The sequence below is a fragment of the Rhinolophus hipposideros genome (genome assembly GCF_964194185.1).
Source record: "Rhinolophus hipposideros genome assembly, chromosome: 1".
Classification (NCBI taxonomy): Eukaryota; Metazoa; Chordata; class Mammalia; order Chiroptera; family Rhinolophidae; genus Rhinolophus; species Rhinolophus hipposideros.
In genome coordinates this window covers 71141783-71149313 of record NC_138047.1, presented here as the reverse complement: position 1 = coordinate 71149313, position 7531 = coordinate 71141783, and positions in this window count along the sequence as shown.

Below are 7531 nucleotides of genomic sequence, written 5' to 3'. Positions count from 1 at the left end.
AAAGAAACTCAATAAGATCAATAGGTGACATAATCAGAAACAATAGAGGCAAACAAGGCAGTAGAATGAAATATTCAAAGTTCTGAAAAAAATGAAAAATAAAACAAAACACCTGTGAATCAGAATTCTTATATCTAGGTAACTACTTTTCAAAACAGAAGATAAAAAGAGACTTTCACACATCTAACGTCATACTCAATTGGGAAAAGCTAAAACCATTTCCCCTAAGATCAGGAACAAGACAAGGTTGCCCACTCTCTCCACTTCTATTCAACATAGTGCTGGAAGTTCTAGCCACAGCAATCAGACAAGAGAAAGAAACAAAAGGCATCCAAATTGCTAAGGAGGAAGTAAAATTATCACTATATGCAGATGATATGATACTATATAGAGAGAACCCTAAAGATTCCACCAAGAAACTATTAGAACTGATAGATGAATTTAGTAAAATAGCAGGATATAAAATTAATATTCGGAAGTCAGTTGCATTTGTATACACCAATGATAAAATATCAGAAGGAGAAATTAAAAAAACAATTCCATTTACAATTGCTCCAAAGACTATAAAATATCTGGGAATAAATCTAACAAAGATGTAAAAGATCTGTACTCAGAAAATTATACGACACTGAAGAAAGAAATGAAAGAAGACATAAATAGATGGAAACACAGTCCATGTTCATGGATAGGAAGAATTAATATAGTTAAAATGTCCATACTGCCTAAGGCAATATACATATTCAACGCAATTCCTATCAAACTACCAACGATGTTTTTCACAGAAATAGAACATATAATCCTAAAATTTATATGGGACCATAAAAGACCCCGGATAGCCTCAGCAATCTTGAGAAATAAGAACAAAGTGGCCTCAGGGATACTGTGGATACCTGATCATGGCATTGTACACCAGAAGCTAAACATTAATGAATGCCAACTATAATTTTATATATATAATGTGATGGTTCAGTGTGAGGTTGGAGGGATAGTGGATGGGGGGAGGGGGGTTCACAGTGTGAGGGATATAAATGATGAACGTCTAAGTATTACCTTGTCTTGTACACCTGAAACTAATAAATAAATAAATAAATAAATAAATAAATAAATAAATAAAAGAACAAAGTGGGAGGTATAACGATACCTGATTTCAAACTATACTACAAGGCTACAGTAATCAAAACAGCATGGTACTGGCATAAAAATAGACACATAGATCAATGGAACAGGATACAGTCCAGAAGTAAATCCATGCCTATATGCCCATCTAATCTACGACAATGGAAGCAAGAATGTACGATGGGGTAAAGACAGTCTGTTCAATAAGTGCTGTTGGGAAACCTGGACAGACACATGCAAGAAAATGAAGCTGGACCACCTCCTTACACCAGATACAAAAATAAATTCAAAATGGCTTAAAGACTTAAATGTAAGATCTGAAACCATAAAATATCTAGAAGAAAATATAGGAAGAAACTTCATGGACATTACCCGGAGTAAGATTTTTACTGATATATCCCCTCGTGCGAGGGAAGTAAGATAAAAAATAAACATGTGGGATTACATCAAACTAAAAAGTTTTTTCACAGCAAAGGAAACCATCAATAAAACAAAGGGATCCTACTGAATGGGAAAAGATATTTGCCAATGATATATCTGATAAGGGATTAATATCACAAATCTATAAAAAACTTACTCAACTCAACTCCATAAAAACAAATAACCCAATTAAAAAATGAGCAGAGGACTTGAGGAGACATTTTTCTAAAAAGGACATACAGAAGGCAAGAAGACATATGAAGAAATGCTCAACCTCACTAACCATCAGAGAAATGCAAATAAAAACCACAATGAGATACCACCTCACTCCAGTCAAAATGGCTGTCATCAATAAATCAACAAACAACAAATGCTGGCGTGGATGTGGAGAAAAGGGAACGCTAGTGCACTGTTGGTGGGTTTGCAGATTAGTGCAGACACTATGGAAAACAGTATGGAGGTATCTCAGGAATCTGAAAATAGAACTACCCTATTGTCCAGTAATTCCACTCCTAGGCATCTACCCGGAGAAATCCAAAACTCCAATTCAAAAATCAGTATGCACTCCTATGTTTATTGCAGCACTTTACACAATAGCCAAGATATGGAAAAAACCGAAATGCCCATCGGTAGATGACTGGATTAAAAAGCTGTGGTACATTTATACAATGGAGTATTACGCAGCCATAAAGAAGAAAGAAATCTTATCATTTGCAACAACATGGATGGATCTAGAGAACATTATGTTAAGTGATATAAGTCAGAAAGAGAAAGACAAGTACCATATGATCTCGCTTATATGCGGAATCTAAAGAAAAGAATATGTGAATGAACTAATCAGAAACAGTTTTGGGGACACAAAGAAAAAACCGAGAGTTGTTAGATGCGCGGGGGGGGGGGGGGGTTGGGGATAAGGGGAAAGGTGAAGGGATTAGGAAGCAGCTGGTAACCACAAGATGGCCTCAGGGTTTTTTGAAAATTAATTTGGGGAACTTATTCAATAAGATTGTAAAGATTTTTTTGGGTATCCGATGGACATGCGTCCTATTTGGGAGACCACCTCAGAGATACTGTGGATGCCTGATCATGGCATTGTACACCAGAAGCTAAACATTAATGAATGCCAACTATAATTATATATATATAATGTGATGGCTCAGTGTGAGGTTGGAGGGATAGTGGATGGGGGGAGGGGGGTTCACAGTGTGAGGGATATAAATGATGAACGTCTAAGTATTACCTTGTCCTGTACACCTGAAACTAATAAAAAAAAAGAGACTTTCAGGTAAACAAAAATGAAAACACAAATGTTGCTGGTAGACTTACCTTAAAAGAAATACTAAAAATATACTGTGCAATGAAAGCAAACAATTCCAGACAGTAATTCAAATCTGCCTGAAAAAAATTAAAACTACTGTTAGGAGAAATGAAAGCATATGTCCTTGCAAAAGCTTGTACATGAATATTCAGCATTATCAATAGCAACCAAAAAGTTAAGCAATACAAACACCCATCAACTAAAGAATAGAGAAATAAAGTTGATATATTTATATAATGGAATATTATTTGGCAATAAGAGAGAATAAAGTACCAATAAACACCACAACATGTATGAACCTTGAAAACGTATACATACGATTCCATTTATATGAAACATCCACAATAGGCAAATATATAAAGACAAAAATTCGATTGGAGGGTAGGGCTAAGAACATTGGTTGATGATAGCTAAATTTTACAGGGTTTCTTTTTTTTTTTTTTTATCGGAGAAGGGGAACAGGACTTTATTGGGGAACAGTGTGTATTTTTCCAGGATTTTTTTCCAGATTGCTGTCCTTTCAGTCTTAGTTGTGGAGGCACAGCTCAGCTCCTGGTCTAGTTGTTGTTGCTAGTTGTAGGGGGCGCAGCCCATCATCCCTTGCGGGAGTCGAACCAGCAACCTTGTGGTTGAGAGGACACGCTCCAACCAACTGAGCCATCCGGGAGCTTAGTGGCAGCTCAGCTCAAGGTGCCGTGTTCAATCATTAGGTGCAGGGGGCTCTGCCCACCGTCCCTTGCGGGAAATCGAACTGGCAACCTTGTGGTTGAGAGCCCACTGGCCCATGGGAATCGAACCAACAGCCTTTGGAGTTAGGAGCACGGAGCTCCAACCGCCTGAGCCACCGGGCCGGCACAGGGTTTCTTTTTGAAGTGATCAAAATATTCTAAAATTTGATCATGGAGATGGTCTCAAAATTCTGTGAATACACTAAAACCCTTTGACTTGTACACTCTATAATGATGAATTATGTCTCAATAAAGCTGGGAAAATAATACCCAAGACAGGAAAAATAAAATGAATCTGAGATTTCATGCTACTTGATAGCTAAAAAATTAGCCTGCCGAGGTCTCAAGGATACTGACAAAATATACAGGCTTTCTGGGTCAAAGACACAGTTACTTTATTCACAGTGCAGAAATCAGCATGAACATCATCATGTTTACCTCGATTCTTCCTGCCACTGAGTTTCATGGGGTGATTCAGAAGGACCTGATGGATACCTGCCAATATAAATTACGTGAGTGGAATCTTGAGCTCAGGAAACCTGAATATTTTATAATGGGCACTAAACCTTCCCTCTTTGCGCTAGAGAAAGACATTATCACTATCACCCAAGGCTATAGGCAAACTTGCTGTTTGCTCTGGAGAGAAAAACACTAGCTACAGGTTCCAGGGCTATTTGCTGTACAAACATACATGAAAAGATAGTCTAAAACAAAGGACAATCAGTGTTTCATTCACAAGACATCAGAAATATCAGAAACCTGTGGAAAATTGTTTCCAAATAAATGGTAACTCAAGAATTTTCCATGTCAAGAGAGAAAGTTAAAAACTGATTCTGGAGAGAAACCCAGAGCAAAAGCCCAAGAGAGTCTTACATTGACATTAAGCTGACACGTGAGGCAGATAAATAGCTGAGTAGATTAGTAAGAGGCAAGATGTAGCACGGAATTGTGAAAGTTAAGAGAGGAGAATAAAGAGAAAATACTATGCTGACAGAGTGGTTCTGGATATCAAGTTGGTTGCTATTCTTTATAACGTCTGTTATATTCTTTGTGAAGCTTAGGCTGTGGCTCCCCAAAAGTACTGTACAGTGGAGAGATCCAAGATGGCAGAGTCGATAAACATTGTGTATGCTTCCTTCCATGAACACATTAAAATTACAACTAAATTACAGAGCAATCAGTCTCGAGAGCCATCTGAAGTCTGGCTGAACAGATGTTTATAACTAAGGATATAAAGAAGCCACGTTGAGACTGATAGGTGGGGAGGAGATGTGAAACGGGATAATCTGAAACCTGTGTGGCAGTTGAGAATCAGGAGAATCTCAGCCATGGAGGTTACCCCTGGAGAAGAGAGGGACCCTAGCCCTAGGATCCCCAGCCTGGAATACTGGTGCCAGGAAGAGGAGCCTCTATAACACCTAGATGTGAAAAATAGTGAGGATTCTGAACATCGGGATGGGATAGAGGACTGAGGGAAACCTAAAAGTCATTTTAAATGACACCTGTGCACAAAATCTTTCATTTCCAGGCACTCCCCTGGGCTCTGGCAAAGGGACAGTGACTCGGGGAGGCATTCCGGGGCAGACTGTGGTGTGTGGCTTTGAGGCAAGAGTTGACGGAGAGTCACCATTTTCCCTGTGTGGTGACCTCAGCCTGTGCAGCTGACAGGAAGGCATCATCTTTCCTTGTTGAGCCCTTCCCCTCACAGCCAAATCTGAATCTGATTGGCCTGGTGAACTCCTTGGACCCCCCTCCCCACCCAACTCCCACACACGTTGCACTCTTTCTTGGAAAACTACCATAGTCCAGGCCCTTAGCAGGCAGTGAGTGACTCCTCGGTGTGCTCTGAGACTTGCTGAGTAGCTCCAAGCTCAGCACTGGCATCAAACCAGTGGCATCAAAACTACTTTACCCTGGTGACCACAACTCTTCCCACTCTAGCGACTTCTTGAGAGCCTACCTAACCCAACTCATGTACCACACAAGGCTTTATCAGTAGCTGAACCTTAAGGGGGCTGGCAGGTGGCAGTAGGCCCAGGGATGTACTGGCCTTTTGCAGAGCTACCACAGACATGGAACTGGTGGCAGCCACCCTCAGTTCGCAGTGTGGCCTCTCCCACATACCTCCATCTTTAGCACAGGTCATAAACAACTGTGGATTGCTTTGTAGCTCCTACCAGCTCTTTCCTGGTCAGTCACAGTTAATAGCTGACCTGGGCCTGCACCAGAGCTCCTAGCAAGAGGCCTCAGAACCAACATACTTGAAGGTTGGCTTCAGACCACAACAGAGCACTTTCCAATTACCCCACAGGAGGCACACACAAAGGGAAGTCTCAACAGGCACCAGAGCCCACTGGGGCTAATCCCGCTCAGTGGGGCAAGCCACCAATATAGGAGCCCGTAAGCTGTGGATATGGTCAAGCCCCTCAGCCAATCAGCCTGAGGGTCAATCCCCAAAACACATACAAATTTGTGATGAAGATATCTGTGGATCAGAGCCTTAAATAAGGAATCAAATTTAGCATATTCACTGATAATTCTTCTGGATATGATATAGTGTGGAGTATATATGTAATATCACTTAACGTAATATTTGAAAGTAATTCCTAAACATGTCTTATTTTCTATGTCACTATTCCCTGCATGCTGGATAGCCCATTTCCCCTGAATATATATTAGAAATGGGAGTACAATAAACTCCTCATTATGAGAAATTATATTTCATCTAATGGGCAATCACCATGCATTCCAATTAACTTGTAATACACAGAGGCAGTAGAATTTAAAAGAACATTTCCCAGTCTCGCAGTTAGGAATCGATATAATTTATGTACTGCCAATTAGATCACATACATGAGACTTTAATTCAAATTAACAAGGGGACAGGGGCAAGATATAACATGTCTGTTTGCTGGCATGGATTATGATTTGAAGTTTGAGGCTTTTGAATCGGTTGTGGTTCCCTGACTCAACAAGGAGCTTCTATTTTCAGTAGCTCTGACTAAAGGAATGGAGGAATGTAGTTAGCAAGGCTCTGGAGCAGAAGGGCTGGTGGAAGCTTCTGCTTCTAAACTTACTGATCATGGCAAAAGAAATGGGCAACTTTAGTGGTTTAGTTCTGTGACATGGTGTTGAAAGTTCACCATGGAAATCACAGTTTTACTCCTGGGTTCTTTCCTGATATTATATAAGTCATGGGTAGCCATGAGGCTAAGTGAGGTAAATAAAATCATTTTAAAAAAAAAATCAAGTATGATTACATAAATTTCATAATGTTCAGAAATTTCAGAATAATAAAATAAAGACACACTAATCATACACAATGTCATCAAATAAAAGCATCATTAGAAATTTAGAATATTTCCTCCAGTCTATTCTTTATTCCAATGTGTCTATTATACAGCTATGATTATATTGTAGAAACTATTTTATAAACTACCTTTTTCATAAAACTGTAAGAATTTATCTTGTCACTTAAACTCTTCAAAAATTACATTTAATTGCTGTGTAATATTTTATAAGAAGGAATCTCTCTTTACACTTAAACAGTATTTTATACAGTAAGTGGAGCAGTTTTCTAAAACACTCATGTCATTTTTAAACACCCTTTACTTACTCTTCCCCAAGGAGAAGGAACACATTACCTGCCTCATTCTCTCATTCACTCACATCTTCATTGCTTCAGTTAACAGACATGTTTTGAGGATCTGTACAGCATCTGTACAACTGTCTCAAGTGCTGAAGACAGAGTAATAAAGAAAACAGAAAAACAAACCAAAACAACACCACCACCACCACCCGCCCCCCCCAAAAAAAATACCTCCTAGCTTTATGTTGCTGGTATTTGGGGTAATGCTTTATGTTTGTAAAGCAAAAAATACACAAAATAAATAAGTAAACTATGGTAGGTTAGATCATGTCAATTGCTAAAGCGAAAAATAAAGTAGGT